General features: G+C 43.6%; 1 protein-coding gene across 2 annotated transcripts in view; it reads left to right on the top strand.

The window, feature by feature from the left end:
- Positions 1-10628: 10628 nt before the first annotated feature.
- The window catches only part of rfx1b (regulatory factor X, 1b (influences HLA class II expression)), an 82851-nt gene continuing 77536 nt past the window's right edge, over positions 10629-15943 (top strand). For both annotated transcript variants that reach the window (XM_060899096.1, XM_060899095.1), the window contains exon 1: positions 10629-10792. The gene's annotated coding sequence lies outside the window, so the exon portion shown is untranslated. The remainder of the gene's footprint in view (positions 10793-15943) is intronic.

Below are 15943 nucleotides of genomic sequence, written 5' to 3'. Positions count from 1 at the left end.
GACGGTGAGAACCGGATAGGAACCAGCCGAGCAAAGATGAGGCTGATGGACAATTTGCGGCAGGTTCCACACTGGGTTTCTCAGCATCCTCAGAGCTCTTTTATAGTTCCTGAGCTCTCCAGTATGACCTATTCCTCCCCTGGTGTCAGTCAGACAGATAGTGACAGAGACCTTTAGTGGGACAAAGGACTGGCCTGAAACTGCTTTAATTAACCACAATCCAGCCTTCAAGGTTAGGTCAGTGGAAATGGCCTAATCTTATCATTTGTGACCTTTTAAGATAACACACACATACAGACACCAACTGGGGGAAAACACACACACACACACACACACACACACACACACACACACACTGTTACCCTAAACACTATGAAGTATTAAACTCTATGAAAGTAGATTAACATCTATAAAGTAAATTATTATACACACAGGACATTTTCGATATAATAAAAACGTGTTCTATTCCCTTTAAGTGGGTTTCATTCATTTGGTTCGATAGCATGCAATATCGTTCACATGTCTCTTATCCTACGTGTATCGCGTCACTCTATCCAGTGGAGAATGAGCGTTGAATATGGTTTACGATATTGCATGGTTGTCAAGACAACATGACGTCACACATCGGAGACGTAAAACTTTCGCGCTAGCGAGCGACTGACTGTCAAAATCATACATACAGGGTCAAAAATATACATACAGCACACCTAATATTTGGGTAAAACGTCTCTTCGCAAGATTCACCTTGACCAAACATTTTTGTTTACCATGAACAAGCTTCTGGCAGAGTTCTGGTTGGATATTTCACGACTCTTCATGGTAGAATTGGTAGAGTTCAATACAATTTGTTGTTGTTTTTTTCTTGGCACGGACTCAACTTATAAGCACGGTCCATATATTTTCAACAGGGTTTAAGTCAGGACTTGTTTTAAGCTTAATGTTAGCCTGCTTTATCCTCCACAACCAGCTCTGATGCGTGTTTGGGTTCATTGTCCTGTTGTAACTCCCAAGTCGTGTTCAAGTTTCTGATGGTTTATGCTGAAGAATTCTGAGGTAGTCCTCCTTCTTCATTATTCCATCCACTTTGTGCAATGAACCAGTTCCACTGGCAGCAAAATAGCCCCAGAGCATGATGACCCTACCACCACCACCAGCTGGTATGTGTCCCTCTGTACATGGTGGTCATTGTGGCTAAACAACTCAATCTTTTGTCTCATCTGACCGTACAGCTTTCCTCCAGAATGCTTTTTCTTTGTCTGTGTGGTCAGCTTCAAACTTTAGTTAAGCTTGAAGGTGTCAATTTTGGAGCAGGGGGTTATTTCTTGGATAGCAGCCTCTTAGTCCATGGTGATCTGAACTGTAGACAGTGAACCATCAGCTTCCAGTTCATGGCAGGGCTGTGCCATGGTGGTTCCTGGGTTGTTCCTGATCATCCAAACCAATTTCCTTTCAGCTGAGGGTGACAGTTTGGGTTTTCTTGAAGCAAAGTGGCTTGGCAAAGTGATTACACCTCACAATAATCTGTTTAGTCAAGCCTTGTGTTAATGGTGTTTATGAGGTAAAGGTGTAGATCTGGAGGGTCCTCAGACATAGAGTGTTTTGGCAAACTGGGATGTATGGATGCTGTCAGTCCCCACTAGCTTACTCACTCGAGTTTGTTGACGGTGTAGTGGCTGGCTGCTTTATGTCCTGGGGCTCCCTCATGCCTGTGTTACCTTCTGGCTCTCCCCTTTTAGTAATGCTGTCATAGTTAGTTGCCGGAGTCCCTGCTTGTACTCAGTGCAATATGTATACTGTTCCTACTTATTCAGGTGACATTGGGCATACCTAACAACCCGTGTTTTCTTTCCCTCTCTTTCTCTCTCCCCCCCCAAATCTGTCCCTCTGAGTTACATGGAGTCAACAGGAAATCTTTTGGTGGAGAGGGTGGAGACCTCGACTGGCTATCGTAGCCTGCAGGGAATCGGCCGTCAGACATTCTGTCGCATGTCCCAGACCCAGTGAAATGTAACTGAATTGTCTTGGCCAGCCCTAAGGGTCCCATCTGCATCCCATCATTGCTGAGGAGTGTGCTCCCATCATCCAATCAAGCATCCAGCCAGAGCAGGTCATAATATTTTTTAACCATATAAACATGCCATTGTTGTGTATTATGCCTGATGTCAAGACTCTAGTCTCTGCGAGCCTACCACACAGACTTAATACTTGTGTCATTTTTAGGGCATACCTAACAACCTGTGTTTTCTCCCCCCCCCCCCCCCCAATTTGTCCCTCTGAGATACATGTCGGTCCTGGGATCGAGATGCTGACCTCTTCTGCCCCTCGGACCTGCTTGATCCATCCTGGTGCCCTGTATCTGGTTGGAGTCTTATCGCATCGCTCCTGTGGAGGTTGGCCCCATGAGGACAGTTGAAAGTTACACCTGGAGGACGCTCTGGACTCTTACAGTAATGCTTTTATGGCTGAGGACTACAGTTGACTTGCTAACTTTAGGACTGCAGTTGTCATGAACAGTTTTGCACTCAAGTTTCCATCAATGAAGAGTTACAACATCAACGAAACAGACTTCATGTTAAAACTGTTAATGTTATAGTCATGCTGTCTGTTGTTGCCCAAATGAGTATGGTTTCCCTTTTGAGTCTGGTTCCTCTCGAGGTTTCTTCCTCATGTCATCTGAGGGAGTTTTTCCTTGCCACCGTCACTGCAGGCTTGCTCATTGGGGATAGATTAGGGATAAAATTAGCTCACGTTTTAAGTCATTCAAATTCTGTAAAGCTGCTTTGAGACAATGTTTATTGTTAAAAGCGCTATACAAATAAACTTGACTTGACTTGACAATAAGTTGGATACAATTGTTTGAACTGATCTTGGAATTTGCAGTTGTTTAGAAATGGCTCCGAGAGACATTCCAGAGTTGTGTATATCTGCGATCCTCTTTCTCAGATCTGCACTGAGCTCCTTGGACTTTCCCATTTTACTGTGTGTTGATCAATCCAATGAGTGCTGTAAACAAACCCTTTTTATGAAAGCACAGAGAAGCTACCAGCTGTAGTCAATCATGACCACTAACAGGAAGTTAAGAGAACTCAGCCTTGGCCAGATAAGACACATTTTGGAAGTTTCAGCACCTCTGAATTAATAATCTAAGTGAGCGTATGTACATTTTTGAACCTGTATGTATAATTTTAACCCTGTGTTGATTTCAGAAAGCCCAAAGAAAATTAAACTTGTGCACGAAATTCCAGTGGGTTTTTTTTTGTTTAAAGATGTATACTGTACAATCATTCTGCCACAGAAAAAGAACAGTTGAAAGAAATTACTGAAAGCCCAAATATTGTCACGACATTCATATCCAAGATGACATTCGTGTCACCATATGTAAACTTCTGACCACAACTGTATATGTTTCCAAACAGTATACAGTGGCATGCAAAAGTTTGTGCACCCTTGCTGAAAATGTCTGTTACTGTGAATAGTTAAGTGAGCAGAAGATGAACTGATCACCAAAAGGCATAAAGGTAAAGACGAGACATTTCTTTTCAGCGTTTTATGCAAGATTTGTGTATTATTTTTGTTTTGTACAATTGGAGAGTGAAAAAAGAAAAGGAACACCATGCGAAAGTTTGGGCACTTTCCCCAATACATTTGAATTCTCAGGTAACTTTGACCAAGGTTCCAGACCTTAATTAGCTTATTGAACTGTGGCTTGTTCAAATTCTTCGTTAGGAAAGGTCAGATGATGCAGATTTCAAAGCTGTATAAATTCTCTGACTCCTCAAACTTGTCCCTAAAATCAACAGCCATGGGCTCCTCTAAGCAACTCCCTCGCATTCTGAATAATAAAATAATTGATGCTCACAAAGCAGGAGAAGGCTACAAGAACGTAGCAAAGTGTTTTCAGGTAGCTGTTTCCTCAGATCGTAATGCTATTAAGAAATGGCAGTTAACAGAAACAGTGGAGCTCAAGGTGAGGTCTGGAAGATGAAGAAAACTTTCTGAAAGAACTGCTCGTTGGATTGCTAGAAAGGCAAATAAAACCCCCTGTTTGACTGCAAAAAACCTTCAGAAATATTTAGCAGACCCTGGAGTGGTGGTGCACTGTTCTACTATGCAGCGACACCTGAACAAATATGACCTTCATGAGAGAGTCATCAGAAGAAAACCGTTCCTGCGTCCGAGCCACAAAATTCAGCGTCTGAAGTTTGCAAATGAACATCTAAATAAGCCTAATGCATTTTGGAAACAAGTCCTGTGGACTGATGGAATCAAAATAGAACTTTTTGGCCACAATGTGCAAAGGTGTGTTTGGAGAAAAAAGGGAGCCAAATTCCAGGAAAAGAACACCTCTCCGACTCTGAAGCATGGGTGTGGATCGATCATGCTTTGGGGTTGTATTGCAGCCAGTGGCACAGGGCACATTTCACTGGTCGAGGGAAGCATGGATTCGAATAAATACCAGCAAATTCTGGAAGCAAACATCACACCATCTGTAAAAAAGTTGAAGTTAAAAAGAGGACGGGTCCTACAATAAGACGATGATCCAAAACACACCTCAAAATCTACAATGGAATACCTCAAGAGGCACAAGCTGAAGGTTTTGCCTGGGCCCTCACAGTCCTCTGACCTAAACATCATTGAAAACCACGGGCGATTGCTCTAAGACAATGAGGGAGGCTCAGCCTCCTCTAAAAATGACGAACATCGTGTAGGATGAATTGCGCTAGGCTTATGTTATAGCCGACCTTATAACATTGCTATTTCAGATCCAGAATCATAGAAATATATGTGCTCAACCCAACTACAGTGTGAAATCATTCCGTTATAACTTTCCACAGTTCGCCTAATGTGTGCGTGAGTTTTTCCCCCTTGTGACAACACGATGCAGCCCAGCCTCAGTGGACTTCAATGGCATTTGGGAGCTATGTGCTTTTCAATCTCAAAATGCAAGACGGTTATTGGACAAATACTGTGAAAACGCCCGCCCCATGGACTCCCAGCCTCACAGTGGGAGGGACATGGCAAAGCTTTCCGCGAGGAGACTGGTGATTGGTGAAAGCAGCCGAATATTTTCTTTGATTGACAGCTCGTTTCAAATATAGACAAGCAGCGGTGAATTTCAGTTCAGTCCCATGCGGATTCGCAAGTGGTGTGGTGTATTGTAAGAGATCAGCTTACATTTCGATTTCATTCATTACATACGGTTTCTACCAGCTTTTTTAGTTTGTATATATTTTCATTGTAAATAAAGTGTAAATATAGTGTTGTCAAGTTTGCTATCTTAGTTCCAGAAATTTCGTTTATTTGAGTGACTGAACTTGAACTTGAGGGGGCTAGTCAGCTAGCAAGAAAGCTGCGCACGGATGCCAAGCATTGCTGATTTAATTTTGGCGAAAAAATTAAATTAAAAAATTAATTTCGAGGAAAAAATTAAAATTAAAGAGCAGCGTAGACCAACGCCTCAAATTGACTTGGTGAAAAAGGTAGGGAATAATACTCGTTCCTTTCAGCTCTCCTGGTACGAGAAAGTGAATTGGCTAACAGCAAGTGACCCACATCAACAACAGTAAATAGGCTACTTTAGTAATATATCATGGATGGACCAAAAATATAGAATCTATTTAAAATGTTTATGCTGAGTATATTATATTGGAATATGTATTTTTCTGGATATGAATTAAACACAGCTACAATTTGGAAAACATTTTTAAACAAAAACACAGCCGAGAACATTTCACACTACAGACCTGGATTAAAAGTGAAGGGTTCTCAAAATTGTCAATAAAACATTTCTCAGTCAAAATAAGTAAAATATAGGGAAAGTGTCAATGAATGAAATGTGTGGCACCCAGCTCTATGTTTGGCTCCCCAAGGTCAGTGCTTGTGCCTATTCCAGAACACTCTGCTGTTACTGCTGAGGTTCCTGACAAAGAGCTGCTTTCAATAATGATCAATTTTTAAACAACATGCCACAATTTTAAAATATAAAATGTTAAAATATACCCCCCCAACACCACCATCATGTATATTGGACAGTAGCCTAATGGGCCAAAAGAACCTGTTATTTCACAGTTTGTGACCCTGCCAACAATCAGCCAGATCAGAGGCAAGAGTATGGGCAAAATTGATGTGTTTTTTCTTTTTTCTTTTAAAATCTGGAAGTATCGTAACCGACCAGCCTCCCCTGTTTGAAAGACTACCAGCCGCCACTGTTGAAAATCTGTGGATAGATCTCAAAAGAGCAGCGCATGCAAGACAGCCCAAGAAACTTGTAGAACTGGAAGCCTTTTGCAAGGACGAATGTGTGAAAATCCCCCAGGTAAGAACTGAAAGATGATTAGCTGGCTACAAAAAGTGTTTACAAGCTGTGATACTTGCCAAAGGGGGTGTTACTGGGTACTAACCATGTCAGTTGCCCAAACTTTTGCTTCAGATCCTTTTCATTTTTTGGTATTTTATGCCTGTAAATGATGGAAATAAAAATGTAATCTTGCGGAAAATATTAAAGCAATGTGTCATCTTTACCTTTATGCCTTTTGGTGATCAGTTCGTCTTCTGCTCACTTAACTATTCACAGTAACAGACATTTTCAGCAAGGGTGACCAAACTTTTGTATGCCACAAATAAGTACCTACTGATCCAGTGACAAGCCATTGTACCCATAAAGGTCCTTAATTTTCTGAGAGTGTCTAAAACAAGAAGGAGACAGCATCATCATCCAATGACGATTGAAATAATTTTAAACATGAGATTAATCTGTGTGACACGACATTACGCTTGTGTCATAAACGATAACCGTTGATAGTCTTCAGCGACAAACATGACATAAAACAGGCACAGAAGATTCGATAGTGTGCATGTAGTACATCACAGCCATTATTTTCTAAAACTGGGGTTTAGGATATAAAGTTACATTTGAGAGACATAATCATAATCTGCAGAAAAAGGGCTCGGAGATGTCACAGGTGCAATATTTCAACCTTGGGTTCATTACCCTGCCGTGACATTTTGGCTCAAAGATAAGAGACGGATGCGTAAGAGGAAACAGAGTGAGGTGAGATATGTGCTCGTGGTTGTTTTGTCATCACTTGCTAATCAGCGGCCTGTAGCTGTTTATCAGCAATCCTCGTGCGCGTGTGTGTGTAAGCCGCTCGTGTGTGAAATTCACTTAGCAATTTGGCATTCGTTGAGATACAGAGGCAGTGTACGGACCGAGATGATTTTCTCGCTGTTATCGTATTGATTTACAGCACAATGCTTTTTGTTTGGAAGTGTTTAATTAAAATGCCACAGAGACATATCAGGGTGTTGGGTTGCTCTCTAACTCCAGTCTATATTCATCCATTATCTGTAGCCACTTATCCTGTTCTACAGGGTTGCGGGCAAGCTGAAGCCTATCCCAGCTGACTAGGGGCGAGAGGCGGGGTTCACCCTGGACAAGTTGCCAGATCATCGCAGGGCTGACACAGAGACACAGACAACCATTCACACTCACGGTTAGTTTAGAGCCACCAGTTATCCAAACCTGCATGTCTTTGGACTGTGGGGGAAACCAGAGCACCCGGAGGAAACCCACGTGGACATGGCGAGTGTCCTGCCCCAAATCTGTCCCTTTGAGTTACATGTCGGTCGAGATGCTGGCCTCTTCTGCTCCTCGGACCTGCCTGGTCCGTCCTGGTGCCCTGTGTCTGGTTGGAGTCTCGTTGCGTCGCTCCTGTGGACGACGGCCCAGTTGGAAATCACACCTGGAGGACGCTCTGGACACTTTGAGTAATGCTTTTGTGGCTGGGAACTGCGGTTGACTTGCTGACTTTGGGAGTGTGGTTGTCATGAATGGTTTTGCACTCGGGTTTCCGTCAGTGAAGAGTTATAACATCAACGAAACTGACTTCATGTTAAAACTCTTAATGTTATAGTCATGTTATCTGTTGTTGCCCAGATGATGATGGGTTCCTTTTTGAGTCTGGTTCCTCTCGAGGTTTCTTCCTCATGTCGTCCAAGGGAGTTTTTCCTCGCCAACGTCGCCACGGGCTTGCTCATTGAGAATAGATTAGCTCATGTTTTAAGTCGTTCAAATTCTGTAAAGCTGCTTTGTGACAATGTTTATTGTTAAAAGCGCGATAGAAATAAACTTGATGTCGAGAACATGCAAACTCCACACAGAAAGGCCATCGCCGGGCTCGAACCCAGGACCTTCTTGCTGTGAGGCGACAGTACTAACCACGACACCAGTCTCATCTCATCTCATTATCTCTAGCCGCTTTATCCTGTTCTACAGGGTCGCAGGCAAGCTGGAGCCTATCCCAGCTGACTACGGGCGAAAGGCGGGGTACACCCTGGACAAGTCGCCAGGTCATCACAGGGCTGACACACAGACACAGACAACCATTCACACTCACATTCACACCTACGGTCAATTAATGCCGCTTTTTCACTACCAACGCGGCTGAGTCGGGCTGAGCCGTGCCGTGCTGAGTGGGGCTGTTGGAGTTGCATTTCGACTACAACCGCGCTGAACTGTGCTGGCTGGAAGTGGGTGGACACATTGGGTGGAGTTAGCGAAAGTGGGTGGACGTCACGTGATGTCGTTAGGCGGCGCAAACAGTGACATCAGTGACCTTTTAAGCGGTAGTCTCACGACCCGGATAGTAAACAATAAACATGGAGTCGTTAGTGTTGCTGGTCTTGGTGCTGTGGCTTGTTGTCACCGACAACGCCAACAGATACTGGCAAGAGCGTATAGATGAGGCGAGGCGCATAAGGCTTCAGAAATTCTCGTAATTCGTAATTATTATTCTTCCGGGTTTACGGTGTTTACAGATCCCAGCGTGCTCACGGGGCGTGTGTGGGCGTGTGAGGACACTCCTCCTCATCAATCAGTGCACAGGGGAGTGTCTCCTCACGCCCCTAGCCCCACTCGGCTCAGTTTGGCTCGCTTCAGCCCCACTCCAAAACCGTGCGAGTTTTGGGTGCTAAGCAGGGCTGAAGCGAGCGGAGTCGTGCTGCTCTAAGGTAGTTGAAACACGAGCCGTGTCGGGCTGAAGTGAGCTGAAAAAGGGTAGTGGAAAAGGGCCATTAGGCTACGTTCACACTGCAGGCTGAAGTGACTCAAATCCGATCTTTTCGCCCATATGTGACCTGTATCCGATCTTTTATTGACAATATGAATGACACAGATCCGATTTTTTCAAATCCGACCCAGGCCGTTTGGATATGTGGTCCTAATTCCGATTCCTATCCGCTCTTTTCATATGCGACTTCAGTCTGAACCGCCAGGTCGCATTCATCCGACTTACACGTCATCAACAAGCCACAAACGTCACTATTCTGCGCTGAAGTAGGCGGCGGGTCTCTCAAAAAAAGTTACAACAACATGGCGCATAATCACGGGCGCAGACAGAGGGTGGGACAGGTGGGACTCGTCCCACCCAGATTTAAATTCACCTCGCTCGGTCCCCCCCACTTATAGGGAGGAAAAAACGTCTATGCTGTCTTTCTTTGCATAAGGTAAACCTCACGGAAAAATCAAAAGACTAATTACCATTCAGTTTATTGAGGTGCACAGCAGTGTATACATAGTTGCAACAATTCACATAAAACAAAACAAAGACTGATATTCGGTTGGTTGAGCTGCGCAGACTGCACAGGTTGCGAGCTTGAGCTTGGTTGCTATGGTAACCCACAACAAGTTTGACAGGCATATCGGGGTTGGAGTTGGTTTGCTGGCAGCTTTGTCCCCCCCAGTTTTTTGTCCCCCCCAGTTCAAAAAACGTATCTGCACCCCTGCGCATGACATCAATGCGAGGGACGCTTTGGGCTGTGAAGGTTCTGAATCTTCTCAATGGAAGGACGCAGAGGTTAGGGAGCTGATTTCCATTTGGGCGGATGCAGCTATTCAAGCTAGATTGGATGGGTCATACCGCAACCGGGCGGTTTTACTTCCGTAAACACTGGCCATGCTCACTGCGTGTGACGTCGTCGTATCCTGCAATGCGCATACGGAACACTTTTAGGTCGCTTTTCGTTCATACTGAGGATCACAAACAAGTCGCATATATTTGTTAATGTGAACGACCTCACAAAAAAATCGGAATTGAGCATTAAGCCTTGCAGTGTGAACGTAGCGTTAGAGTCACCAGCTAACCTAACCTGCATGTCTTTGGACTGCGGGGGAAACCGGAGCACCCGGAGGAACCCACGCGGACACGAGGAGAACATGCAAACTCCGCACAGAAAGGCCCTTGCCGGCCATCGGGCTCGAACCCAGGACCTTCTTGCCGACACCACAGTCATGTAACCCAAAAAGTTTCAAGTACAAGAAAGGATATATATTTATTTTTTAATGTCCCAAACTCTCAACATAACATTTCTAGACTTTTGTGTTGCACTATTAAACTGTTTTGGGATATTTTAATCCATATCCCAGATTTGACTGACTGACAACATCAGGAGAAAAAAAAAAGTCTGTTTGTGTGTATGAGGGGCGTTTTTTTTACGTAACGACCCCCTGTTGATTGACAGGAGTCAGCAGCGAATGAAATGACAGCTTTGGAAAGGACAAGGAAATCAGCCAATGAAGCAAAGTGTTTTTGGAGCACCGCACCAATGACTGCTAAGGTGAGGGCGGGACTTGGACGGGTGGGTAGCAACAGTTGCCCCGGTGAGGACGAGGCGCCATAGTCACGGTAGTCCTGGCGACAAGAACCAAGCAACGGGAATCAACAACAACAACAACAATTTAAACTATTGAGGAATTTTTTAAAAACCTCAACAAACAAAGAGCACGAATTAGAAGGTGAATATTGTGGTTTTTTTATTTGACGCAGAGTCTTGTGCCTTTTTTTTTTTTTGAAACTGAACTCTCTCTCTGTGTGTGTGTGTGATTCTGTTGAGCGCGAGCGAGGCGGAAGGAGGTAACCGGATCCTCGCAGCTTTCTGAAGGCTGACGGTCGTTATGACGATGTCAGATCCGCGATAGTGCCACAAAATGGCGGGTGTGGTAACACGAGAGTGCTGTACTTTTACTTGTTGGTTGTTTTTGGCCGGCTAAAAAAAAAAAAACCCAACTCTTTAAACCTTGCCGTGTAAACAGTGCTTAAAGGGGAAGCCTGACCTCAGGCTTTAGACCGTCATGACGCCAAATAAATCATTTCTCGACTGTATTATTAGTGTTTATTTAAATCGTTTTGTCAAATAACTTCCTCGTGAATGAGTGTCATAAGTTCTTTCGTCCTTGTTTTTATGAAAAGTCGTTTAAAAAAAGTTTTGGCACTCGACTTGACCAGTCAGAGGGAGTGAAGTGGGCGTGGTTTGTCCGGAGTAGGCGTGGTCGTAAGGTGAAATAGTCCTTGATTGACGTGGCTCACAGCCAATCAGCATTGTCACACAGATCGACGCGGAAATAACCTTGAAAAGCAGCACGGAATATATTAAAATGCTGAAATAGCACGAATATGCGTATTTAGATCAATATTAAAATTTAACATTCAGCCTGCCGGTGTAATTACTGTATTATAAATGTTACTCCTCTCCAGTGGTGCTTGAAAGTTTGTGAATTTTCTCTATATTTCTGCTGAACATCATCACATTTCCTAAAAGTAGATAAAGAGAACCCAGTTAAACAAATGAGACAAAAATATTATACGTACACGGTGGTGTAGTGGTTAGCACGGTCACATCACAGCAAGAAGGTTCAGGGTTCGAGCCCGGCGGCCGGCGAAGGCCTTTCTGTGTGGGTTTCCTCTACGGTCCAAAAACATGCAGGTTAGGCCAATTGGTGGCTCTAAATTGACCGTAGGTGCGAATGGTTGGTTGCGTCTGCGATGATCTGGCGACTTGTCCAGGGTGTACCCCACCTCTCACCCCTAGTCAGCTGGGATAGGCTTCAGCTCGCCTGCGACCCTGTAGGACAGGATAAAGCGGCTACAGATGGATATTATACTTGGTCATTTATTGATTGAGGAAAATGATCCAATATTACATATCTGTGAGTGGCAAAAGTATGTGAACCTTTGCTTTCAGTATCTGGTGTGACCCCCTTGTGCAGCAATAACTGCAACTAAACGTTTGCGGTAACTGTTGATCAGTCCTGCACACCGGCTTGGAGGAATTTTAGCCTGTTCCTCCGTACAGAACAGCTTCAACTCTGGGATGTTGGTGGGTTTCCTCACATAAACTGCTCGCTTCAGGTCCTTCCACAACATTTTGATTGGATTAAGGTCAGGACTTTGACTTGGCCATTCCAAAACATTAACTTTATTCTTCTTTAACCATTCTTTGGTAGAATGACTTGTGTGCTTAGGGTCGTTGTCTTGCTGCATGACCCACCTTCTCTTGAGATTCAGTTCATGGACAGATGTCCTGACATTTTCCTTTAGAATTCGCTGGTATAATTCAGAAATCATTGTTCCATCAATGACGGCAAGCCGTCCTGGCCCAGATGCAGCAAAACAGGCCCAAACCATGATCCTACCACCACCATGTTTCACAGATGGGATAAGGTTCTTATGCTGGAATGCAGTGTTTTCCTTTCTCCAAACATAACGCTTCTCATTTAAACTAAAAAGTTCTATTTTGGTCTCGTCCGTCCACAAAATATTTTTCCAATAGCCTTCTGGCTTGTCTATATGATCTTTAGCAAGCTGCAGACGAGCAGCAATGTTCTTTTTGGAGAGCAGTGGCTTTCTCCTTGCAACCCTGCCATGCACACCATTGTTGTTCAGTGTTCTCCTGATGGTGGACTCATGAACATTAACATTAGCCAATGTGAGAGAGGCCTTCAGTTGCTTAGAAGTTACCCTGGGGTCCTTTGTGACCTCGCAGACTATTACACGCCTTGCTCTTGGAGTGATCTTTGTTGGTTGACCACTCCTGGGGAGGGTAACAATGGTCTTGAATTTCCTCCATTTGTACACAATCTGTCTGACTGTGGATTGGTGGAGTCCAAACTCTTTAGAGATGGTTTTGTAACCTTTTCCAGCCTGATGAGCATCAACAGCGCTTTTTCTGAGGTGTTGTGAAGATCAGACTTTGATAGATCCCTGTTCTTTAAATAAAACAGGGTGCCCACTCACACCTGATTGTCATCCCATTGATTGAAATCACCTGACTCTAATTTCACCTTCAAATTAACTGCTAATCCTAGAGGTTCACATACTTTTGCCACTCACAGATATGTAATATTGGATCATTTTCCTCAATCAATAAATGACCGAGTATAATATTTTTTGTCTCATTTGTTTAACTGGGTTCTCTTTATCTACTTTTAGGACTTGTGTGAAAATCTGCTGATGTTTTAGGTCATATTTATGCAGAATGTGACAATTTCTAAAGGGTCCACAAAAATGTCAAGCACCACTGTACAGTTTATAATTGACAGTTATAAACTATACATAATATTTAGAAAGTAATTCAATAATAACTTGGCGACAGATATCTGTGGCTGGGAATCCAAGTGAAAAACTAGTTGTGCTGTCAAGGAGGGAGGGAGTGGCATACTCTTTCCCCTGTCAATCACAGCGACAGTAGCCAATCACAGGTGTTAGTGGGCTCATGTATGAGAAAGAGGGCAGATAGCGCTTCCCTCTGAGGGACGCAGCACGAGAAGCCGTTCGACAAGATGTGGTCGACGGATATCATTTGTCTCAGAGTCTGTATTTGGTTGGTTGGTTTGTTTCCTTGGCGGTTTGCGTATTGATACTTCAACAGAATATTACACGAGTTATTGTTATCACTTGTTCATTTGGTGCTAGAACTTTTTTGTCTAGAAGTTCAGCACTTCGTGTACCTGACTTTTGCACTCGCTGTATGTCGCTCTGGATAAATGAGTCTGCTAGTAATGTCATATTTGTTGTATGATTAGGGAGCGCTGAGTGATGGAAAGGAAATCAGCCAAAACTAAATCACGGAGAAAATCAGGGGTGGGGAGCTGCATTAAAGGACATGGGACATGGATTTTTTTCTGGGTATAATTATGTATAAAGGACATAAGAAATGCCATCTAAATCACTGCAGGGTGTCAAAAATGTGAAAATCATCACATTATTCAACTTTTTTATACATCAGCGTAAAACAATGATTCGTTAATTAGCTAAGCGGTCACGTGACCTGTGACGTCACAAAAACTTTTCAAGGAGCCAGCGCTTGGGAATCTAATGTAAACAGGTTACCGAAATGGACACCATCGACAGTGACATTCCCGATGTTTCACAGAGATGTGAAGTTAGACCCTATCAATTCGAACCGATAGCTGGAAATTCACATGAACATGGATCTTGTCTTTACTCTGACGGGTCAGATGATTCTGAGAGTGAAGGCCAATTTATGCTGACAACCCAGTCCTCGCAGATAGCGTCGCAGACAGTGTCTGCGTAGCCCCCCCACCTTCGCAGACGCTCTGCGCGCACCTCCCAAAAATTGTGACCACCGCAGAAGCCTCGCAGACAAGAGGGCTCTGATTGGTCCACTCTACATCCGCTGTACACGCACTTCCGCTTCCCTACTTTCCCGGTTTGGTTTGTTTTCACGACCGGCATTTTTAAAAACACGAGCGAAGATGGAGCAGCATGAAGAGCGGTTGATTGAGGAAGTACGTACATCTAGACGACTCCAGTTCTAGTCATTATAAAAAAAAAAAGTTCTAGTCATTATAAGTAACCGGAGGATAAACACTCCACTAACCACACCCACCAACTACTCCTAGCGACTTCGCGCCCCCTTGCGTTGTGCCGGTGAATAACATCGCGCACGCCTATTCCCCCGCTCAACGATAAATTACAACTGTCTGCGAAAAGCTATCTGCGAAAGCCTTGTCGCAAGAGCATGCAGAGAGTTCATTCAATCCCCATGAAACTGAAAGCGGTCGGCTCGATAACACTTCCTGGTAAGTTAAAAACAATTCTGCTCAAAGGCTAATGATCTGTTGAAAGAAGTATTATTTTTGTATCATACATTGAAAGTTCATCATAGATCTAGCTAAAGTCCGTTGCAAGCTAGTTTTTTTTTTTTTGCTGATATTTTTCGAGATTGATTGAGATACAATGCTTCCAGAGTCCGAGATGAAAACATTCAAAATGGCGAAACGAGTCAGAATTATGATAATCAATAATTGATACACCCAAAATTATAATACTAATCCTTACCGCATGAGGCCCATGGTAAAACCACACTCCCAGGAGGGGCTGCCGTCTGCCTCCCAAGCCGGCCGAGAGCGCTCCTCGTTGGGCACGGCCAGGCGGGCGAATGCCCTGGTCCGTCCGCCCTGTCTAAAAAATAATGGTACAACTCCGAGTGAAGGTATCAATGCGCTGCTGAAGCGCGCAGAAGGTGTTAGTACGCCTGTCATTATAGTGCGGACTTTCCATAGCATAGAAAATCGCCACGTTTCAATTTGTGTAACTGAACTTGTTTCATATCACTGGTCATATAAACCTATGTAAACAGGAAAAACGTGGAAGAGTTTGGTCGCATCTAACTACAGCCCCAAAAAATACCATTGGCCATACTGAGCCTAGCTACATTGCTAACAGGAGTTAGCATCTGACTGACTGGGAGGTCGCAATACACCATGATGTTCAATCTACGTTAAACAATCTAAAAACGAAACAATTTTCTTGTCATCCAAGACACAAAAACTATTTTGTCGCATTCGTCATCATCACGATTCACACTTCTCCATTCATCTACCCGCTTGTGCTGTACCCGAAAGTTTTTGTGACGTATGATCACGTGACAGCGGCTCTTCCGGTTGTAAAATATGCATATCGGAGCTCGAGCAGAAATGCCATATAATCATCACGAATATAACGATTTTGCTAAATTTAATAGATAATTTTGTATTTGTTGATGCAATTATTTCATATTTTTAATGGAAAGAAACTGATATAGCGTACTTTTATGTTTCATGTCCTTTAACTAATGTCCATTCCATCGATCCATGATCAAACTA

The sequence above is a fragment of the Neoarius graeffei genome, chromosome 18 (genome assembly GCF_027579695.1).
Source record: "Neoarius graeffei isolate fNeoGra1 chromosome 18, fNeoGra1.pri, whole genome shotgun sequence".
Taxonomy (NCBI): Eukaryota; Metazoa; Chordata; class Actinopteri; order Siluriformes; family Ariidae; genus Neoarius; species Neoarius graeffei.
The sequence above is the reverse complement of the archived record's forward strand: the minus strand, read 5'-3'. Positions and strand labels throughout refer to the sequence as shown.